The sequence below is a fragment of the Periplaneta americana genome, chromosome 1 (assembly GCF_040183065.1).
Source record: "Periplaneta americana isolate PAMFEO1 chromosome 1, P.americana_PAMFEO1_priV1, whole genome shotgun sequence".
Lineage (NCBI taxonomy): Eukaryota > Metazoa > Arthropoda > Insecta > Blattodea > Blattidae > Periplaneta > Periplaneta americana.
Genome location: NC_091117.1, coordinates 189,212,775 through 189,236,445, shown reverse-complemented (window position 1 = coordinate 189,236,445; position 23,671 = coordinate 189,212,775). Strand labels below are relative to the sequence as shown.

The 23,671-nt window shown below is 34.2% G+C and overlaps 1 protein-coding gene across 1 annotated transcript in view; it reads left to right on the top strand.

Annotated features, from left to right (window-relative positions):
* Positions 1-23,671, top strand: part of LOC138705433 (probable G-protein coupled receptor No9) — a 1,480,426-nt gene that overhangs the window by 63,677 nt on the left and 1,393,078 nt on the right. Inside the window, exon 2 of the mRNA XM_069834160.1 lies at positions 7,503-7,675. The gene's annotated coding sequence lies outside the window, so the exon portion shown is untranslated. The remainder of the gene's footprint in view (positions 1-7,502; positions 7,676-23,671) is intronic.

The window sequence follows — 23,671 nt, the reverse complement described above, 5'->3', positions numbered from 1 at the left end:
GGTAATGAGACTGAGAGATAGGCAGGTTGAGAGACCATCAATTTGAGAGGTAGTCAGATAGAATTATAGATAGAGATCGATTAAGTGATAGTTTGAGACAGAGATAGATTGATCGACAATGAGATTGAGAGATAGACACGTTGAAAAACCATCAGTTTTTGTGGCAGTCAGATTGAATTATAGAAGATAAAGAGAGATTGATTAAGAGATAGTTTGAGACAGAGAAAATTGATGGACAATGAGATTGGGAGACAGGCAGGTTGAGAGACTATCAGTTTGAGGGGTCAGATTGAATTATAAATAGAGATCGATTGAGCGAAAGGAAGATTCAGAGCCAGCCAGTTTGAGACAGAGACAGAGACAGACAGACAGATTGATAGACAAGTTGACAGAGAAAAGTAATCTCTCTGTACATGCTGCCAAGAACACATTTTTATTATGATTAAGGCACAGAGATGAACACTCTATAAAATGCATGCAGATGATTGCGATCGTCTAGTAATTGCTGCAATGCGGCGATTTACATGCAAGCTGTACACACTCACACCGCGTCTTAACGTGTCTGATGATCTAATCAAGTCTCCTTGATTTCCAAGCACGTAGGATATGAAAAATTACAGCTACATGCCGCAATATATATCCGAACTCTTTCAACCGGTCCTCCATTACGCAATCACTACGCTGACAGATACAAGGTTTGAAACTTATGGAGTGCAGGAATGACTTTATTTCGTGGCTGTTTTAGTAACAGAAGTATTCATGTCGATGAGATAATACAGTACAATCATCAGACAGGAATGACGGCGAAAATATGTACACTGATAATCTGCCCTTCAGTCTCTTTATTCGTACAAAATATAGGGTAGACGAGGGTAATTGTAAACGGGGTAATTTAAACAAATGCTGTGAGAAGTACAAAACTGTCAATATATAAATTTTAATTCGGAGGAATATTTAAATTAACACGTTGGCTAACCTACAAAGCAGTTTGGCGCCAAATAGGAGTAACTGCTTAGTTGTGAACGAATGTTTTGTAAGAGTCTATAAAAAAAGTTGAGAGAGAATTTTGCTTCACCTTCATTTTTGGTATTGTAAGTAAACGTACAGTGCTATTTTTTTAAGAATATGTTGTTTTTTATGAATAATGTATAGTAATTAACATTTATTACAATGGTTCTGAGATCTCCCATAACCTCCGTTCATTAAATTATGACGTGTTTACATTTGCCCCATAGTTTTAATTGCTTGGGGGTAATTGTAAACATGTTTTATTATGGTTACATTTCGTACTTTTCAGTTATCAAAATGCCAAGAAATTATATTAGAAAGAGAGGATTTAGATAGGGTTGTCACAGATGTGAAAAATAGTAACTACAATTATCGTGAAGCTCAGGAGGGGTACTGAGTTCCTATATCGTAATATATTATAGGTTAAAGGGACGAAATGTACCAGTGACCAAAATTGGAGTTGGAAGGCGTACAGCTCTTTCTTCTGAAACAGAACAAAAAATGTTCAGTGTCTGATAGCCCGTGCGAAAATTGGTGTTTACAATTACCACCTCTCTCAATGGGGTAAATGTAAACAGGTGGGGTAAATGTAAACTAGCAATTAAAAATGGAAAAAAGTCAAACCTATTATTTTTATTTATTTATTTATTATTTTGCTAATAATTATAACATTACATATATTATATATAGAAAAAAACTTTAGCTCGTCTCTGAAAGAGGAGAACTCGTGCTCAGAGGCGGTTTCCTGAATTGAAATTAATAAGTATACAATACAATTTGTCTTATGTCTACTATGCAATTATAGTATATAAATTTAAATTTACAATTTTTCAATTTTTATAAAATCCATACATAACTTCTTAAATTTAATATTAGAACTATTATAATTGACAAGATTAGGATATTTAAATATAAATTTGTTGTATATTCTTGGGCCTAAATTACTACTATGATTAAAAACTGTAACAGTGTTGCATTTTGGTTCAAACAATCTTAAAGAATTCATACCTTTTGTTTTAAACCCATTTTCAGAGAAAATAAAGACCTGAAAATAACACAATGTTTCTTTGTCATGCTTACCGTTACTGAGGGTTGTGTAATGTTGAAATATATTTGGAACCTGTGAAAAGTGTTTACTATTACCCAGGTCTACCCTAATGTTTGTCTCCAAAATCAAACTCCAACTCCTTATGTGAGGAGACATCCTCTACTAACAGGAAAACCTTCCGCAACATCACGTCGAAGAGTTATACACTGGACTAAAAGAAAGAGATTTGAAGATAGTAACTGCCGATATAATCCCTGCGGTGTTTCCCCGTATTAGGCATCTACTTCATTCCGTCAACATTTCTCCATTTCGTCATCATTCCATAGTATTCTCCGAACGCCGCACGGTGGAGTATTTGCTCGATCTAGCCGGCCAAAAGTCGATTTCATCAAAATTATCTCGGGTAGAAATGAATTACTACATGATATGATTGATTGAATAGTTAGGGAACCACACACCACCCATTCCTCCTCTCCTGTATTATCAGCATAGCACTTCAGTCAGTCGGAATTCGGTCGTCTCTATCTTCAATAATAATAATAATAATAATAATAATAATAATAATAATAATAATAATAATAATAATAATAATAATAATAACAATAATAATAATCTGTACTAATAATAAACCTGTAGCCGATATTTTTCTGGTAATTTTCGATTTTCCAAAAATAATTGGTCCTAACATATATAATTAACCACCCTGAAACCGAAAATCGCTTTTTTGAAATTTTTGTTTGTATGTCTGTCTGTCTGTCTATCTGTCTGTATGTTTGTTACCTTTTCACGCGATAATGGTTGAACGGATTTCGATGAAAATTGGATTATAAATTAAGTTCGTTGTAACTTAGATTTTAGGCTATATGGGATTCAAAATACATTATTAAAAGGGGGTTATAAGGGGGCCTGAATTAAATAAATCGAAATATCTCGCTTATTATTGATTTCTGTGAAAAATATTACATAACAAAAGTTTCTTTAAAAATAATTTGCGATAAGTTTTATTCCTTGAAAAATTTTGATAGGACTGATATTTAATGAGATAAATGAGTTTTAAAATTAAAATAACTGCCATCTAAGGCCGCGTAATGAATTAAAAACAAATGACTTCGTCTATAAGGGGCCTTGGACAGCAACAATCGAAGGCTATGAAAGATAGCCTACAGAGAATGTGTCTGTGTTTGTATGAAGTAATATCGGAAGCTAAATTAACCGAGTTGAATAATTAATTATTATTTCACCATTGGAAAGTGTAGTTTCTCTAGATGGACATAATGCTATAATGTTATTACAGTAACTTCTGATATACAGTAATAATGTAATATAATATAATATAATATAATATAATATAATATAATATAATATAATATAATATAATATAATATAATATAATATAATATAATTTAAGTTATTTTAAGGGTTCAGAACCATAGTGGGCCAAGCGCCATTTAACGAATACGTAGAAAATAAGGGTTAAAATTAAGTTATTAGCATAATTCAATGGAAACCTATAACAAGTAAAATAAAATATACACATTAAATCTAAATGATATCAATCTTCATTAAACTATGGTTGTATGTAATAAAAATTAAGAAACATGTTAAAGGAATTGTCATTGCACCAAATGAGTGTCCCTGGACCAAAGTGATCGCATTTTAATTATTTGGATGCAATTTAAATTAAGTAACATATTAAACGATTTATCCTTCTATCAAACACGAATGTTCCCTGGATCAAATGTCCTAGTTTAATTATGTAATGACTTTATATTTATTTCTAACGGGTGCAGCGGAGCGCACGGGTACGGCTAGTAATATAATATATATGGAATAATAAAAAGGAACCTCAAACAAACTAGGAAAGAAATTAAAATTTTATAAAATAATGGCAGTGCCCATATTAATATATGGCTGGGAATGTTGGACATTAAGAAAAAGTGAAGAGAGAAAAATAGAGGCCGCCGAAATGAGATTCCTAAGGAGTATAGCTGGCTACACTTTGTTAGACAACAGGGGAAATGATGACATAAGAAAGGAATTAGGCATCTTTAAACTAACAGAGAAGATACACCAATATAGAACTAAGTGGAGGGAACATGTGGAAAGAATGGAAGAATACCGCATTCCAAAACTGCTGTTAGATTACAGACCAACAGGCAAAAGAAACATTGACAGACCAAAGAAAAGATGGACTCAACAAATGTTTAATGGATGAGACCGGAACAAGCCTTTAGAGGCTTAAACCTTGACGATGATGATGATGATGATGATATAATATAATAATATAATAAGATATAATATAATATAATATAATATAATATAATATAATATAATAATAATAATAATAATAATAATAATAATAATAATAATAATAATTCACCATTTGTTTTAAGGCCTTTACTCCACTTTTCAAGTGTCAAGGATTATAAAGAAGTCGCCACAACTACACTTAAAGATATTTCAGTTCATGCATCAACAGCAGAAACGATTTTTCAGTGTTTATACCCTCTTCTGTTCAATGTGAAAACCGTAAAAATTACGCCATCACTGTTTCATTGAAAGTTATTTCCATTGAAATGTGAAGATCAGGCATTTTCTTAAGCTCTTTTGTAGTTGTTTTAGAGTCTTTCGACGAAACGGTGAGAAACGGAGTGAGACAAGTGGCCAGAGGGCTTGGAGCTCACGTAGATTCTTCCTCAAATTTCCTTTCAAGGACGCGCGATCTCGTACCTTTTAATTGTTCTCACTCACTCACTCACTCACTCACTCACTCACTCACTCACTCATCCCTCCATCCATATCTGAAGGACAATTTTTCTTAAATATCAGATATTTAAATCTTCGATTTTCACGTTTATTGCACGATATTTCAAATTCAAATTAAAATTTATCCATAATTTACACTTGAAATGGCACATTTGAATAGATTTCCAAAATGAGCACGTGCTCGTGCTCGGGTACAGTCCAGTAGAGTCTACATACATTTTACAGACATAAATAATAATGTTGATGATAGAAATAATAATAATAATAATAATAATAATAATAATAATAGTACTAATAGAATAACAGTGACGGAGATAATACAAAGATAGTAATACAAATTAATTAATAAACAAACATTAGAACATTACAACAATAATTGAGACAAATAATTTAATACGATAAAGTAGATGAGATAGTAGAAATATTAGTGAATACTAGTCAGAGATAAAAAGGTTTTAACGATAAACATACAAGTAGGGATAACAGTAATGAAAGATGACCATGATAGTAGTAGAGATGGAGGAGTAGATGTAGACGCGAATGTTTCTATATAAGAGTAAGGTGGACAGTATTGCATAGCATTCGGGAATTATATTGAGGGAAGATAAAGAAGGTGAAGAGTTGAAAGTACTGTACATCAGAAAGGATGGAGGAAGAAACAGACAGAAGCAGGGTTTAACTTTAGGTAATTGGAAGTTTTGGGGAGATATAGATGCTAGGAGAAATATAAAGGATATATGATTGGATGTAAGCAAGGTAGTGGTGGACCGTATGCAGAAATATGAGGGAAACCACTACCTGAAAGCTGTATGATGACAATAAATATGAATATTGAATTAATTATTAATAATAATAAAATAAAAATATTAACAATAATAAAATAATAACTGAGAGTGATAAAATAAAATATAAAACCACTTAGCGAGAGTTAACACAACTTATATAAGCATATAATAACCAGAAAAAAAAAATAACGAACTCGAAATCAACAAAAAAGTTCGTATTGATATTGATATTGTGTTATGCATTATTGGCAGGAGGGGGAAGCCGAAGGTCTACATCCTAACGTTCTCTTCGAATCTTCTAACATACAATCCTAGGAAGTTAATGCCGAAAAACAAAGTGTCTACGAGTCAAACTGTTCATTATTACCAGGATAAATACAATAATAATAGGCCTAATACTGAAATATATTAATCAAGTTTCAGTTATAGGTCTCCCCTTTGGTGCTAGAGGTATCATATAAAAATATTTTATGAATGGCGGGGAAAATATAAATTTTAAAAACTCTCTAGTGACAGAGATAGTGACAAGTACAGTCAAGAAATATATTCAAACTAGTGGCTTGTGCAGCAAATGCTGCAAACTAAGTTCTTTAGACGTTCAAATAATTTTTCAGATTTATTTTCAGTGAAGAATACCAGACATTTTGAAACTTATTTGCTTCCATAACAATGAAATGTACTCCCTCTGAATGTTTTTTTATGCAAAATACTTTTTCTTGAACCTATCCACCTTCAGTTTTTGAGTTTCAACGCGAAACGCAAGTAACAATGTCAAGACGATCAGTGGGTTTTTTATTTGGGAGTAAAGCAATAGCTATTTCAGGTCATTGTGGATTGTAGGTGAAAGTTAAAAAAATGTCAGGTTTGCTATGCTTTCGAACAATAGACAAAGCATCTTGGTATAGCTGCTGCATGTAGAGCTTGAAATGTAGAGGGTAAAATCATTTTATCCTGCTAAGAGATCTTGCTGAAATGATCGGGAGACTACAACATTTTGTATGCTTCTTATTTTATCAGTAAATAATACATTTACGTCTTTCCTTAGGAACTGTAATTTTGGCGCTCTGTCGAGCCAATACTGAAGAGAATGACGCATATAAATATCTACACCACACTGCCATTAAGTATATGAAAAATACCCAAGCCCACTTGATTAATAACTATAAAAATATTTGATTTTTAATAACAATATTATTATCTTAGTTATAGTTTTGTAGTTATATGCACTATATAGCCGCCACTCAATAAATTATAGAAATGAAGATCTAATTTAAGATATTCTCTACAACTACATACATAACCCCACTTTCATATCATGAACATAGCATTGATATATATATATATATATATAGATATATATATATATATAATTATAATTAATGAAAAAGAGTCACATCACGACATTAACTATAATATTTCACTTCTAATGGTAATAATTCCACAAAACCACCTCAGATTTTGTAGATTTTAATATCCAATACACAGTTGTACTCAGAAAATTACACACCGTAGAATCAGACCTGTAAATTATTTTAGTAAGAGTTGACATTTTTAATAACCAATTGAATTTGAGCTCTAAATATGTCAGCAATCCTGCAGTTCATGGCCTTCTTGTAATAGCCTATTGCTTATTGTAGTGTGTGTTTTGTTTTATCCTGTAATGCAATTAGTTCTCAAAACTGACGAAAGACGGATTTTGGAAAATAGGAAAATTATGTAGGAAAACTTAACGCTTCACTGAAAATTACTATTTTTCTGAAAAACTTTGGGTTTCAAGCTTCAAAATGAGGGTTCATTCATTAAAATCCGTTCAGCCGTTTCCCCGTAATTTCCATTACCAGTTGAAATTATAGATGATGATGATGATAACATTATGTCTGTTTTCTTTTTTGCAGATTTGACGTTTCGCGGAGTGAACAGGAGTGAAGATGAGTGTGTGTGACGTGCAATGTTGGAGCACTATAGTGCTGCGCGCTTTAACGGTCATGTTGTGAGTTAAGTGCCTAATTGTGTGATGAAAGCACGTGATTCAAGACGCTGTGAATGCCTGGGATGCGCCGTTTCCAAGGTAACAATCTACATGCATGAATGGCATTAGCTAAGTTTTCCCTCGTTTAACTTATTGTGATTAGCACAATAAACTCTATTATAAAGAGTGTTTTCGGCCAAATAGAGCGGAACTGGCCTTTGATCTGTCTCAGTAACTTGTGCATTTATAGTAATAATAATAATAATAATAATAATAATAATAATAATAATAATAATAATAATAATAATGGCTTTATTTAACCTGGCAGAGTTAAGGCCGTAAGGCCTATATTACACTATAAAATATCTGTGTCACAGAATATGATACAATTTTTGATCAAATATATATGATCAAATGTAAGATTTTGACTATATTACTCTATGTCAAAACATTGCTCATATCTTTCATCACATTTCTAATAATGGATCCACAATACAGTAGAACCCCTATTATCCGCGGTAATGAAGGGGGTTGACTGAACGGTTAATCGAAAAATCGGATAATCCGTACCATAAAATATTTTCGTAAATTAAGTGAATAACACTGGTTATTTTCTCCGTGGTCTTGTGTTTAATACGCTAGGTAGCGAATCAGAAGTTCATTAATTTAAGTTCGGTTGTCAAAGACGTGTTTTTAAGAGGTAAAAGAAACTCCTTTTAATGGCTGTCAGCGGAAAGATAGGAATAGTAAAGGTCTCATGTTGTAGATTTACATACTGTATACCCTTTATCCTTGATTTTTATTATATCGCTCATAGCTGTAACATCAGTCTCGTATCGTGATGCGAGATGACTCACAATTTCTCTTTCCCCAACCACTTAATTATTTGGATTTTATTCGACACTTAGCACAGCAAACATTTTATATAGAAGTAATAGAGTACAGAAACTCGAACAGTAGACCAAAACTGTGTAGGCCTAAGTGTAAATGTTTGTAATAACACTCTAGAAAAAATACGTATACTAATATAGCGTACAACAGTATCAATTTCATACGTTTCTGTAGCGAAAAAAACGAGCGAGAGAAAGATAATCGGATAATCCGCCAATCGGTTAATAGGGTGACGGATAAACGGGGTTCTACTCTAGTTCTATGCTTGTTGTAACTGTAAAATATGCAGTAATGGTTATTGCATTAATACTAAAGAAGAAATCAAAGAAAAAATTATTTTGTCGGCTTAGAGTAAACCTGCTAACCAACAAAAAGGAAATTTTACAGGGGAAACAAAAACTGAGTATAAATTAACTTTGAAACTTTAGGACCAAATCCAAAGTGCAGGTGGTGAAGTTTTAGAGTTAATTTATACTGATTTTTTTGTTTCCCCTGTAAAATTTATTTTTTGTTAGTTAGCAGGTTTACACTCTAAGCCTACGATTTAGGTTAGAGATTGGGGTAGGGAGAAAAGATACAAAAGGAATCGATCAAAATCTACTGAGAGAACTTTATTATGAAGATGTGAAATCCTATCATATACTAAGTATTTAATAATGGATAATGACACATTTCATGTGACTCACAATGTGATGTTAAAAGTTTCGTGGTTTTCACAGACCATGTGTACTTAATGTCCGCCATTTTCTTTCCTCCCTGTCACAGATTTTATCAAAGGTATGATGACGACGATAACTTTTATCACAGAACTATGTCACAGCTAGATGTGATCAAAGATGCTATATTACACTGTAAAAGATTTTATCACATATATTTTATCAAACTTCTGTGACACAGAAATATGATAATGTAATATAGGCCTAAGACCTTCCCTTACACTCAACCAGGATTAAAACTTACTTACATAGTTGAACATACAACTGGATCGGATTTAAGTAATTACATCCTGATATGATTTAGGTACATAATGAGATCAAAAGAGGTAGTTACATAAATATTTATCAACAGTAATCTCACTAGACGTTTTGATTTATCTAGAGAAAATCAAAACTCGAGTGGGATTTAATTGACTATTACACGATTAGAAGAAAGTATATAAAGATTAGAAGTAACGAAGTACTCCAATACAATAAAATATTAATTGACTTACGAAAATACAACTGTCTTCAAATGTATTATTGTACCATCTCAACATTACAAATATTACGCTAGATGCATGCTAGATGGCAGTAGTGAGCAATGCCTTCTCGTCGAGAAGTTCTCGATCTATTATACATGATGGCAATGTTGCTAGTCAAGAAGGCTTTGTTGATTCAGTTTCATTTTTATTAAAATGCAACATTCCACTTCAATTATCCGAATCCCAGTAATCAACGTCACTTGACAGATGATTTTCAATAAATCTTAATATTAAACAATCTCTGATACGTGACTATCCATAATATCATATAGCAGAAGCTATAACATAACCTAACTAATATACTGTACACAAGTGTTAGAAAAGTTTTAATTAACGACGATGACATAAAAAAAAACATGAATAATTTTAAAAGGAATAATTATTGAATGTACAATTTTCAAATTTTAATGTGGTTGGTGGTTCAATTGATGTTATATTGGACGTGTGCGTAATACAAGTGGAACTCGTTGATTTAGGCCTACATGGTGTATTCAACTTATTCAGAATTTACGAATGAATAATTTTAAAAGGAATAATTATTGAATGTACAATTTTCAAATTTGAATGTGGTTGGTGGTTCAATTGATGTTATATTGGACGTGTGCGTAATAGAAGTGGAACTCGATTTAGGCCTACATGGTGTATTCAACTTATTCAGGATTTCCGAATGGTGCTCTTCATTTATTTGTAAATCGGATTTCGGAAGATGCATAGGTATGATCAGTGATTTGTATTAATTCTTGTTCTTGAATGCCAATGCGAGTCATATTTGAAACTGCTGTGCATCAACTGGAGTGGTTTGTAATTATGTATATATATATATATATATATATATATTTTGACGTCCAGACCAGCGCAGTTTCAAATGTTAGCAAACAATGAAACAAATGCTAGGGACGGGATAAAATTAAACAAATGCTAGGGACGCGATAAAATTAAACAAATGCTAGGGACGCGATAAAATTGTGCGATAAGCAGCCATGATTGGTTGAAATACGTCCTTTCGTACCGTTTTATTGGTCAAAAGTAGTATGACGTAGTAAGAGTGTAATAGTCTCATAAAATAAAAATAAACATAGTGGAAACAATATTAATGTTGTTAGAATCAAATACGAATCACGCAAAAACAGAAGCCTTTTGTAAGATGATGAGCTTATCATTCAGCAGAAACACTGATCCACTATTAGTTTTCCGCAACAAATTTCAGCATAAGGAGCAGAGTAGTCGGCAGATTGCGAGGAATATCTTGGGAGCTGTTTTACCAAATACGCCACAACATTGTCGGAATCTAGAAACGAGTTCGAGAAGTCGAACGACCTTTGCGAAGGCCGAGTACGTGATTCCCTGACCCTTCATATGTCGTTAAGTGTTACACTTATCGCAGACCGGACCTTTCAGGGCTACCGCGAGACCTTGCGACGCTTTTGCTAACGGCCAGATAGCCTTGATTAACAAGTATTGTGCCGTCGCAAAAATATATTCCCAAATTTTAATGTAAGTAAGCATTCTTGTCATATTTCGTTTGTCCGTGTGTAACTCTGTCTATCTGTCCGTCAGTTCACTTATGCCTATGTTCGGTTACTTTTCAGTAGAAATTGATAATTCTTTTAAAGTACACCCACAAAACGCAAAAAATGATGAAAAATTAGAATTTTCAAGATATAACTATTTTAATAGAGAATTTTCTCCCCTTTAATTTGATATAAGAATTTTCAGATAAGTCCCATTTTCCAAAATGCTGCGTCATCAGCCACGGTCACTTACTTTTGGAGTGCATTACTTTTGGAGTGATCTTCGTAGCAGTCAATCCCCTCGTCCAGCTTTGCTTGTAAAATAAACTTCTTTCTAGTCCCGAAATAGTTGCATAGATATCTGGGCATGATCATTAGATTGAAAAAACTTTTTTACATAATGAAGTAATTTATAATCTTTTACTGTTAGTCATAAAATTGTAAATTTGTGTGTCAATGATATTGTACGTAATTTTAATACGAGTCTAAAAGTAGAAATTACAATTCTGAGGAGGATGGGCATAAACCTTGGGACAAACACCATCGCAAGATTTGTTGCATCAATGGAAATAGGGACAAAAATGCCAAAAAAAAAAAAAAACATTCAACACCTGAAGTTAAAACAAGGCGGAGGTATTTGAGAGGCAGAAAGAAGCTGAAACTGGACCGACACGAAGCTGTTTAAGGGGTGACATATGATGATGGAGTCTTCTAGGCTCTGAAAGTTTGTGGCTCATTTCCTGTAAATAGTAATTTTAGAATATTTAATTCTTTCAAACATGATATCTCAGCCAAATATGGCGATACCAAGAAGATATTGGTGTCATTTTGAAGTTTGAAATGTCCCTCAGTGCCTGACAATGAGTAAAATAACATTAATATAATTAATAATTATCTATGGACTTTTTACATTATTTATGCAACATAAAATATTATTGTAAATTACATATATGGTAATATTTAATTAATGTAAATAAAAATAAAAAATAGCTCTATGTCAGGCACTAAAGAATAGTTTTAGCTATAAAACAGTGACAAAACTGTGGTTCTATCTTAAAAACTGCATGAGCTACCATGTTTCAAGTTGCATGTCAAAATTATAAACACAATAATTTTTAAAAATAATTTAGACATAATTTCAAGGCATCTGTTCACTTCATCCTCTTTCTGGTACCATTCTCAATTGTATAAAAATTTTACAGAGCAAAATTATACAAAACAAATTTTTTTTGTATGTAAAGGTATACATATAAGTTACCATAATATACAATAGTTAATTAAGAGTCATTTCATCAACAGTGCGCTGATCACACTAAAGGTTGTGTTTTGTGTAGAGAAAATCAAAACTCGAGTGGAATTTAATCGACTATTACACGATTAGAAGGAAGTATATAAAATTAGAAGAAATAAAGTACTCTAATACAATAAAATATTAATTGACTTACTAAAATTCTATTTAATTAATGTTAGCTTCAACAAACGTTTGAACGGAGCCGCCATTTTCAGTTGACTGTCTATGTGGGAAACAAATGACGATCGCAAAGCATGTTTCATAGTACCGCAAAGAATTTGGATTTTGAAATGTTGGCAAAAAAAGAAACAAATGCTAGAGAAGTGATAAAATTCTAGCGATAAACAGAGATGATTGGTTGAAACACGTTAGGGAGTGAAACCTTTCCCGAAGATAACAAATGTAAATACCTAGGAAGCAGCGATCTCGGCTGGGGGAAAAACGTTACTGACACAGCAGGAAAAGCATGGAGAGAGTTACACTTTGTGATGAGGGTACTAAGAAAAGGCTGTGATAAATCCAAAGAGATTGCACATAAATCACTAGTTCGTCCAGTGCTGCATGTTGGGATCCTTACAGATTATAACATATTAAGACATTGGAAAAGATTCAAAAATGGGCTCTCAAGTGTTGTCGTAATAATTCACCATTAAAATGGGACACACTCACGGGCAGGAGAACGCGAATTCGATTATGCGCACTGTTCAAAACATACAGAGGTGAGCCTGCCTGGAGAGAAATAAAAAAATAGGTTGCAACCGCCAAATTACTCTTCAAGGAACGACCACTCATTTAAATTGAGGGAAAGAAGGCAGAGGACGGACACTGGAAAGTTTTCTTTTCTCAATCGTACTATCAGGGACTGGAATGCTTTACCGGCAGACTTACTAAAGGCTTTACCAATAACCAGAAATGTATTTAAAAATAGGCTTAAGGTCTTTACTAATAGACGGTAGTATATTATACACACTATTTAAAGGGCGTAATTGATATTTTGTTTGAAGTGTTGTATCAGTGAAGAAGCGTGTTGTGTCAGTGAAGTGTGTTGTTTAAGTAAAGTGTGTTTGTGTCTGTAAAGTTCTATAGTTTATTGCGGTAGTGCAAAGTATTTGAATAGTGAATTGTTTTTGAAGTGGTAGTGAAATCAGGATAGTATCAGTGAAATGTGTCGTAATTCCAGTGCAGTGAGTGAGTTGACAGCGAAATGAGTGTAGTAATGAAAGGTGCTTGTGCATGAATGGACATATGAGCCGTTCAGAGCAAAAGTGGTGTAAGTCAAAAATGGGTAATGAGGGTTAAAGTAAACATTCTGTAAAATACAGCGCAAAATAGCAATTAATATTGAATTTATTTAAACTATTAGAAGTCAGTGGATAAGAAGGCCATATTAATTGCTACTTTGCGCTGTATTTTACAGAATTTTTACTTTAAACGTCATTACTCAATTTTGACTTACACCACTTTTGCTCTGAACGGCTCATATCATAATAGTGGGTTTTAGTTCGAACTTAGGGTTAAGAAACGAATTATATTTAATTTAAATGTTATTTTAAGTGATCGTGCTTCAGTTAATTTAGAATGCTCCTTGTTATTATTTTATTTATTTTATTGGGTTATTTTACGACGCTTTTTCAACATCTAGGTTATTTAGCGTCTGAATGAAATGAAGGTGTTAATGCCGGTGAAATGAGTCCGGAAGTTACTCAGCATTTGCTCGTATTGGGTTGAGGGAAAACCCCGGAAAAAATCTCAACCAGGTAACTTGCCCCGACCGGGATTCGAACTCGGGCCACCTGGTTTCGCGGCCAGACGCGCTGACCGTTACTCCACGGGTGTGGACCTCCTTGTTATTATTATTATAATTATCATTATTATTGTTATTATTATTAATTTATTATTAATTGTATTTTTATTAATTGTGTTTATTATTAATTAGTTATCACTGCCACCGGGTATTTACCCATTTGCAGTGTGAATAAATACATACAAGTGAGCAGCAAGGAATAAAGACCTAGAAGTGTGCTACGAGAGGATTCCTGAAAGTGAGTGGCTACGAGTACTACAGGAGGAAAGCATATCTCAATGGGAAAAGGACTGGCAGACAACAACTAAAGGACCAGTCACCAAATCATATTTTCCCAGTGTAAAGGACCGACTCCGGATCAGTATCCCCTTGAATAATAATCTTACGACATTCCTAACCGGCCACGGAAAATTAAGGGCCTACTTACACCGTTTCCACATATCGGACAGCCCCGAATGCCCTTGTGGGAAGGGCGATCAGACAGCTGAGCATCTAATCTTCCAGTGTGCCATTCTTGATAAAGAAAGAAGTGTGTTCAGAAACAACATCCTAAAACTAGGTGGTCACTGGACTAACACATTGAGTGAAGAAGATAATTTGTAGAAACAAAAGCCGCCCTAAATAAGGGTTCGATAGATCGGCCTACTAATCAATTCATAAATAATAATAAGTAAACAAAACAATTTTGTGACACTTGGAAAGAAAAAGAAAAAACATTAAGATAAGAAAACGTAGGAAATCATTTACAATAAAAATTTTGTTGGGTACAAATGATTACTAATTGTAGCTAAGGATGATTTTAACACGTGAGATCCTATGGCATCAATCGTTGCATCAGAAATTTTATATTGTTTAAGTTGATTTAAAGTTTCACGTTGGATCGTGCCACGGGCACCGAACATGAGCCCAAAAACTGTCCAATGCGTGATGTGGTATTGTGCTCCAAGATGCTGACAACAAGGCTCATATATGAAACAATACATAGAATTTGTTCAATCTGTAAATTTAGAAAAGCTATAACCCCAAAAAGAAGAAGAAGAGAGCAAGAAACAGAGTTGTAAATAGTGTATATAGTAGTGTAATAACAATATAACAAGTGCAATCAGTAGCCATAGTGAAAATTGTGTAACTATATAATACTCATATCTTAGTAATACTAGCGATATAGCAGCGTATCAAGTATAAACATAAATGGGAAGTGAACTAGATAATTGTGAACCAGACTCAAAGAACAGTGAAGCCATATGTGACTAATAGTGATTATCTAATAGTAATTTAGAATTGTATTGAATGATCAACAAGGCATGTAGTATTACTAACCTTGTAATGGAACATGCTGTCCAATAAAAAAAAAAATACATACAAGTCTCGGCCTCCCCAAATATATTTTTCCCTCAGGTGTCTCAACTAACACTCTATATGCATTTCTGGTTTCACCCGTACGTGCTACATGCCCTGCCCATCTCAAAGGTCTGGATTTAATATTCCTAAAATAGATCGGGGGCTTGTAAAAATTGTCATCTGCTTGTCTGCGACTTGCACATAGTTTTCATCACACCATCGTGTTCCTCTGAAAGAGTGGAGAGCTGTTTTCAAGTCCTATTGATTTCAGAATCAACAGCACTTGAGATCAATTGCGGTTGGGGGTCAGCTCTATCCTTTCCCTTTCACGAAATGAAATATTGTCCTAAAATGTATAAAGTCGTGGGGACACATTAATCAATGACACGGCGAGAGGTGAGAGATTACGGGCCGTGAGGATGGAAACAGCAGAGGCAAGACAAATGACAACACATTTTGCTTTCAGTTTGAGAACATGTGACTAATGCAAGATGCCGGGTTTGTATCGGTGATAAACAAGGCGTTAGAAGGGCTCCTACATTTGCAAAACCCCTTGGAAAAATGGATCAGTTTTAAACTTGCGCCGTTGATCGAAGGTACCGTCAGAGCAATGCAAAACGAACACTGTAATAACCGGACGTAGGATTTTTAAGCACTAAAAATTGCAGTTGTAGGTGCCTAAAATAAACTCAAAACTTAATAAGTTAGGCTATATTTTATTAAAACTAGGCAGTTTAACACGTATGATCAATGCTTCAAACCTATTTATTTCTTCGGAATATATATGATAATAACTTTCTTGTGTTAAATATTATTAACGTACCTTGTTAACATGTTTTGACCTATTTTCGGTCATCTTCGGAACTGGTCGTCGTTGGTCTTGGCACCTCTTGTTTCCTATGTGGGTGCGTTCGTAGTGTAGAGTCAAAGAGTGTGTGTGTTTTGAAATTGAAAGTGTGTTGAGAATATCGTTGGGGTGTGTTTTCGTGTGTCTGTATATTTCATATTGTTCTAGTGTGTTCAGTTTCTGGCTTTTTGGTTGGATGTGCAGTATTTCCATATCTGTGTTGATGTCTTTGTAGGTGTGCTTGGCATTTGTGATGTGTTCTGCATACGTGGAGGTGTTTTGTAATTTTGTTATGGCTCTGATGTGTTCTTTGTAACGTGTTTGAAACGATCTGCCTGTCTGTCCTATGTAGAAGTAGTTGCAGGTGTTACATTTGAGTTTGTATACGCCTGTGTGGTTGTATTTGTTTGTTTGTGTTGTTTGTGTGTTGAGATGTTTTTGTAGAGTGTTATTTGTTCTGTATGAGATGTTGATTTATTTCACTGAAATTATACACTAAAATATACAAAACTTGGCACAAAAAAGTATAGTTAGGAAATGGAGGCAGACAGCTGTATATTATTTAAACACAGCTGCAGAAATTTAATGTATTGAAAAAAATAATTTCACTTTTTAAGTTATTGAAAGTTAGTTCGATGCTCATTGTTTTTCATAATTATCTGTACAGTACATCTCCACAATTTTTTCTAAATTCTCCACAGTTAGGCCGGGTGCACACAGAATCAGACGCGGCGTGACGCTACGTTTTGCTTTACAACGCCTCGCGACAGCATAAAACCACAGTCTAGTGTATACACAATCACGAAGCTTGAGTTGTGAGGGTGCTAGGAACAATAGACTGTGCCGGTACTATTTCCCATTGTCTGTAATGAGGCGATAGTAGCGATCCTAGTGGTTAGCAACTATCTATGGATGCATATTTACTACGTATTGACCTTCGTGACTGTATATACTAGACTGTGTTAAAACTGTCTGCTCGCGACAACTGATTTCCTGGCTATGTGGGTTTGGAAAACTGCCCTAGGCTAGAAAATGGCGTCAATGAAAGAGCACTGTCTATATGACAATTTCTATTGTATTTGATTATTATTTCCTTAAGGGGAGGCAGAGGTGAAATTTTGAACAAAATTGAAAAGTCACACAGAGATTGTGTGCACTCGTTGTGGGTCTCTGGCGTTTCGTCAGCCCACGCGAGTTGTGTGGATATAAAGGGAAAAATTGAGACGGTGTCGGGTGGAGTTCCCGGGTAGCTCAGTGGTAGAGCGCTGGTACGTTCAACCAGAGGTCCCGGGATCGATACCCGGCCCCGGAACAATTTTTCCCTTGAAATTATTCAAATCTGCTTTACAGGGAGCTTCACCTGAAAAACTAGATTTGAAAAATTGATGAAAATTTGTTTTTTTTTTTCATTTTTATTATCTTTATACACTATATTTTCATATTCCGATGTTAGTTTTTTATTTTGTTCCCTTTAAAGTATGAAATTAAAACCAAGATAACTGTATTACTATATTATTCCCATAATAAACTAATACTTATCATTATTTATATACCTTCTCTGAACATATAAATAAAAAGAAATATTGAAAATTTCTTACAATATGGTGCATGGAGCATTTTATATCAAACGATATATAGTTTTATAAAATTATTAATATTTACAGAACTATTATACTTAGAAAGTTGAAACTTGGTATGTCCAGTACTAATAACATACTTAGCATCCATGATCAATTTCAGACAAATCGGATAAATTTTGTGGATTTTGAAATATTCACCTCTGCCTCCTCTTAATACGCCTAAAAATCTATACGATCGGAAGAGTGTTAAAATTAAATACTACTAATGTAGTGAACAAACGTCATTTTCTATGTTTGTGACTACTTCACGACTCACAATAAAGAAAAATAATATATTAAAACAATAATGAGTGATAGTTTAGGGCAGAGAAGTTGACCTACTACAAATTATTGTTATCAATATTATTATTCACCTGGTGCTTTCATCTCATTTGCAATTTCTCACATATTTTTAGAAACCACATTATTGTCGTGATATTGTTTCAAAGATTTTATAGAACGTATGTTTCCTGTACTAAAACAACTAATTTACCCTCATCGAGCATTGTTATGAATAATGTGCATTACACAACAATATAGTATTTGTAGATAGTGAGAGCGTGTAATCATAACCACTACTAACGCATGCGCAGTACACTGTAGCTATCAGTTTTCTTGCAACTTTGGCTATGATTTATTCCAGTGGTTTGGTAACATTTTGGTTCAATTAAATGATATGTCAAATTTATTCTGGTAGAAGAAACATGTTGTCCTTTATATTTCTGACGATTTTTGTGAAAATATTTTAATAATGTATAGGCTATTTATATAATTATTTGTTCAGTTTGTAAAACATTAAAATCAGAATAAATCAAATTTGTTGGATAATTAATTGACTGCTCTCGGGTGTGGGTTCGATTCCCGCTTGGGTTGATTACCTGGTTGAGTTTTTCCGAGGTTTTCCCCAACTGTAAGCCAAATTTCAGGTAATCTATGACGAATCTTCGGCCTCATCTCGCCAAATATCATCTCGCTATTACCAATTTCATCGACGCTAAATAACCTCGTAGTTGATACAACGTCGTTAAATAACAAAGTAAAAAAAAATCCTTCAGAGTGATTCTAAATGACGACTGTGCGGAATATATTTACTTAAAAGCTTGAGTAACACACACGCAAGAGAATGTTATAGCTCTAAATTTTCAGTTTTTTAGAAATGTAAATAAAATAGGATTATTTCAGAACGCTGAAGTAAGACATAACACCGTCAAATAGAGAATTCTTGGAATTAATGCTTCAGGGATACAAAGGCAGTGGATTCAGTATTCTCTCTATTATGTTGGCAAGAGGGTTGCTGTTTCGTCATGTCTGTGTATTGTTGTCCTTCACGGTTGTTTCCATATGAAAAGTAATGTTCTCTCCTCCAGTCAGAGTATCTGCAGACCACACGTTGTCTGGTAAAATCACTGTCTAGGTCGTAAAAGCCATCCGTACAGTGGCGTGGACACTGATAACGATGTTTTGACAACAGTGGCGATTCTAGCTTGAAACGTTACGTCAGGACTGAAAGGCGAACGAATGGAATGTAATAGTGGTGCAGTAATTGACGGGATCTTGTATCGATTCCCGACAAATTTTGCAACAGTTCGAAACATTAAAACATTACAGCCAGGTTTTTTCCGTGATCATCGATTTATGCTGTAATTATATTTCTACAGTTGTTCAATTATTGTTATAAAGTGTGTCAAGTATTCTGCATTGACTAATTAATGTCAAACATAACCTGGGAAAAACTTGGAAGATAAGGTAGATACAACAACAATGTTTGGTAAACAAAACGGATTAGAATCTTTCATTAGTTGAAACCTTATGTCAAGTGTACGTGGGCTATTCTATATGAAATCGATCAGTAAAAAACCTCGCATATTTTAATACTCTAATTTTTTCCTATTTATACAAGGTGCTGAGGAGAGTGCATTTTTAAAAAATGTACTATCGAAAGTCAAACGGTTTTCGTACTATTTAGCGACAAATTTAGAGTATTTTATAAAAACAAGCCTCTTTCAGCGCTCAGAACTCTGGAACCATTTACTGCAGAACATTGAACGAGAGCTCATTTTGAGGCTGACATTTGGTAGGTTGTGATAAGAAGTAATCCTTATTTTTATTGTATATAGAGAGACAGACGATCTGATTTTACTTACTTTTAGGCTTTTTGCCCGTTTGTAAAAATGTAAAAAAATATTGAGAAAAAGCCTTGCATTATTAAGAGGGATTCGGCATTGTTTGCTTAGTGGCTCGGCAATAAGGTTCAAGGGTATTAAATAAATTATTTTCACACGCCTGGACTTGAACGGCACAGTACCGCACGCACTGGCCGAGAGTTGAAGATAAAAGAGCGTTGGGCGTCATTTTACTCCTGTGTTTATGAAAACTTGTGATAAAGCTAGTCCAGCTGTGCGCTACTAGACGGAACATCACATGTTTATGTCTCCTGGCCTTGCTTGCCTAGGCTAGCTCCCGCCTCACAGTCAGCTGGTTAGTTCACGCGCGTACTATTGATTTTCTTTATTTGATATTTTCAATACTTTATCAACGGTGCACCAGTAAAAAATATGTGTTTATTTGTACTTTCAATGCGGAATCTAACCATATATTTTGAAAATATTTTTTCGTGGGCAAAGGCGTCTTAATGAAGAAAAATCTAAATTTCTCCATTTCCATAAAAAGTAAGAAAAACAGTTTACATGTCAATATAAACTTTAATTTCTCAGCATCAAATAAACCATGATTTTGATCATTGGGTCAAAGGGTTTCGGAGCCACAACAGTTTAAGTTGCTAGTTTTATGAAAATACGATAAATTAAACTATTCTTAATTTAAACACTATGAAGTTCTGATGCCTCAAACTTTGCACAAAACATTGTATCACAGTTGTCAACGGACAGAAAAAGTTTCATTGTATTTAAAAATTGCAAGGTCAATTTCTATATATTGCGGTTGATTTGAGATGGAATAGCCCACATAAAGTAAATCTTTATCATACACGTTTTATCAAGATGCAGAACAATTTCTTCTTTGCTTTGGACTTTAAACACAAAGTATAATGCATAAAATCAAGTGCTGATAACTTTATAAACTGGAGAAACAGGTGACAGTGACTTTTTTTTTCTAGGATAAACAATTTTTGTTTGTGAAACCCGTTGCTTCAATTTATGAGCCTATTGTAACATTTATACTTCATTTTCTATACATACTCTATTTCTCTTGTTATACATACGATGTTTCCCTTCATTCTGTCATAATTAAAATACTGTACGTATAAAATTAAATTATGATTTATTTAACGACGCTTGCAACTGCAGAGGTTATATCAGCGTCGCTGGTGTGCCGGAATTTTGTCCCGCAAGAGTTCTTTTATATGCCAGTAAATCTACTGACATCAGCCTGTCGCGTTGAAGCACACTTAAATGCCATCGAACTGGGCCGGGATCGAACACGCAACCTCGAGCACAGAACGCTATACTAAGTACGCTACCGAGGCCGACAAAAATACTGTATATGTTAGTAGTTATTATGTAGTTTATACATTAATTAAATCATAAAAATATTATGTTTAGTACATGAGGAGTCCACTGTAAAAAGGGCGAATATCGAATTTATTTCATTTTGCAGGAAATGGAATTTAAACTTTTTCATCTTGTTGACGAATTGGTATACAACACAAAAAGGGAGACTGACATATAATTAGAAGGAAAAATGAGACTGGGTTCATTTCACAGCAAAGGAGAGGACGATGTGGCCGAAAACGAAAAACATCCATTAAAGATTATGCCTATTTAATCAGAACCAGCAAAATTAATCCGGAAAAGAGCAGTTTTGATTTAAAAAAAGATTTTGAGGCTGCAGGGTGAAAAGCGATGCTTCAACAGTGCGTAGGAGGCTTCTAGAAGCTGGAAGGAAAGCTCGAAGATCGGTCATTCATTTGAAGCCGTTCAGAGCAGAAGTGATGTAAGCCAAAACTGGGTAATGAGGGTTAAAGTAAACATTCTGTAAAATACAGCGCAAGGTAGCAATTAATATTCAATATATTTAAACTATTAGTAGTCAGTGGATAGCAAGAAGGACATATTAATTTCTACTTTGCGCTGTATTTTACAGAATTTTTACTTTAAACCTCATTACCCAATTTTGACTTACACCACTTTTGCTCTGAACGGCTCATTTCACTCAGAAGCTAGATAACTGCCGCAGTTGATAACGCGTCGTAAAATAAACCAATTAAAAGAAGACAGTATTTACATCAAAAAGAGGTGCAGAGAGCTCAAAGCTGTATAGGAACAGGTCCCTGTATTGGGCAGAAAGGAAAGCGAAGGAAATTAGAAGATGCCCAAAACCAGTTGAAACCCAGTACTTTTATCCCTTAGGTACTATCTTCAAACCTTATAGCCTATTTTCCAACATTTCATTACATATTTATTCAGTAAACACATTCTCAGGCTGGTGTGTAATACTATGGAATTTGTTTTCGTTTTCTAGCCATAACACTTAGGTCAGTCATGTCAAACTCAATGCCACCATAAACCTACACAGGGCACGCACGGTACCAGACTCGGAGCAGATGACGTAATGCGAACGACAATTCAACCGTACCTGATGGCAATGTTACCAATTTAATGACTTTGTCGCTAAATCTGGTGACTTTTAACTGTTTATTAGCGACAATATTTTTTAACTTTTCTATTGCTTAGATAAGGATTTAACGACTTTTCTGCACCCTATAGCGACAAAAAGTAAAACTTTATTGATAATAAGAAATCTATGTACTACTGTTTGGGGACTTCCCATGCACTACAGTTGGCAACACTGCCTGATAGGCGACATCATTCAGTGTTCTGTGATCGATCACATTGCAGTGTGCGAATAAGAGAGTAGGGAAACTTATAAATTACCAGAATTGGTTATCTTTTGTAAAATAATACAACAGAGAGTAGACGTTGAAGGAATTCGGAAACTTGTATTTGGACATTCTGCAGACATCTTCATTGCCATGGAATGTGTTCTTAATTACCTTCTGCTCTAGCTGTGATAATATGATTCACATGTAGTGGAACCCCAAACACAGAAAACATTGTGCACGCAACAGTATAGTGTATCACTTGGAGTCTAGTTGCCATCTTACAATCACGATATAATGTTTCAGTATGCAGTAATCCACTAACCAACATATCGCTTTACATAAATGTGTATTTGTGTTCAAAAGTATCTCAGAGGGAATGAGGAGGTAGAGCTATCAGCCTTTCATCCCTGGGAATGACCCGTTACTCAGTTTGATAGCAGGGTGAGTGAACTCTGTGGCTGTTTTTGGAAGTTTTACAAAAAAAAAAAATCCTCTACTATCCGGGACCTTCCAGTCCGTAGTCTGCTGCTTTTCCGACTGAGCCAGAAATATAATGTAACCTATTTAGCAGGAGCTCTCGCAAGGTTTTTTCAAAACATCAGGAAGAGGAAGAGAAATTTGTTGAGTCACTCGCTGAGAAGAAACTGTCTACTGAAGGATGCACTGGAAGAAATGGCGAACGGAAGAAGAGTTCGGGGTAGAAGAAGATAT